Source organism: Phalaenopsis equestris, unplaced genomic scaffold (assembly GCF_001263595.1).
Source record: "Phalaenopsis equestris unplaced genomic scaffold, ASM126359v1 Scaffold199465, whole genome shotgun sequence".
Lineage (NCBI taxonomy): Eukaryota > Viridiplantae > Streptophyta > Magnoliopsida > Asparagales > Orchidaceae > Phalaenopsis > Phalaenopsis equestris.
Genome location: NW_018219338.1, coordinates 1 through 1293, shown reverse-complemented (window position 1 = coordinate 1293; position 1293 = coordinate 1). Strand labels below are relative to the sequence as shown.

General features: G+C 31.9%; 1 long non-coding RNA gene across 1 annotated transcript; it reads right to left on the bottom strand.

Moving 5' to 3' along the window:
* Positions 1-57: 57 nt before the first annotated feature.
* On the bottom strand, positions 58-1033 carry LOC110035729. Its single transcript, XR_002295168.1, has 3 exons — positions 846-1033; positions 663-724; positions 58-259 (listed from the first exon to the last, which is right to left on the bottom strand). It is a non-coding gene; the product is annotated as an uncharacterized LOC110035729 (long non-coding RNA).
* Positions 1034-1293: the final 260 nt, after the last annotated feature.

Here is a 1293-nt window from a genome sequence, read left to right as displayed (position 1 = left end):
TATGCATGTTGCATTTATAATAAAGTTATATACAAAGCTGGACATGCACATCATATTGCATTTATAATAAAGTTATATACAATGTAATACATGCACATCATATATACGGTCACCATAACAAAATGGCAACTTTAAAGCAGAGTAGCCAAACAATTCTGGAATTCATTTGATTCATGAGGTCATCCAGCTTACCAGTAGATGCTCAAGAACGCACCTCTAGTAGGAGATAGCAGGTTGAGGATGAACATATTTGTAAACCCTGTGTCCAAAGTACATAAAACAGTGTATAAAGACGCAGTATAGTAAGAGCAGAATCTTTCTTACGTAGCTCATGGCTCAGAAAAATTTTATAAAATCAAAACAGCAATAGTTTCTATCACTGACTATTGAACGCAGTTAAAATGATAATTTTGACACATTTTCTTTCTAAGTATTTGCTGCTGCAAACATACAAAAGAAACATCAACACAAAGAAAAAATCATTCAGCAAAACTAAGTCCAAAATGATGATTCAGTTTAGAAAGTTTCGAAAGCAGAAGAACTACTCTCCTTTTATATCAATGAAATTATTAGTCATATCTGTTAAATTCGGAAATATTCAATTATCATTCCTGACTATGAAAATAACAGAATAAATCTATTATGATTAGGCAAACCTTTACCTAGGATTTTCGACCCCTCTGTAGCACGATCAATTTCACAAGGAGCAAGTTCGTCTAATTTCCTGATAAAAGAAGACATCATCATTATATGGATAAAAAAGTAGAATGTCATTTGAGAATTCCATCAAATCATGCTTCAACAATCATCAAACAATCATTAGAAATAAGGTCCAGAAGAATTACGTTTGTGTTCCGGAGCTAAGCTGATGCTGCAACGATAATCTTAAATCAGAAGTTCCTGAATCTGATATCCATGCCGGTGAAGAATCATTGGCTTTATCAAATCTGACATTCTTCTAATAAAAGTACCAGAAATCAGATGGTGTTAGCTATTCATTGCATCTTCCACAGCGAAACAATTGAGGAAGATTTACATATATACCACTCAATTCTTATATAGTTTCATATCTAACACCTAAGCTTTAATTTTTACATATTTGCTACCTAATCAATGCATGAAAAAGGAACATTTCATTTTTAAAAAATCAAAATAGTGGTATTTTTTATGTGAGCTAAAAAATATGGGTGGTATAAATGTTGAAAACTGAAGTTCAGGTGTTAAATATGTCAATGCATAAGAATTGGATGGTATGTAGGTAAATGCTCCAACAATTAAATGAAAAAGGAAGTT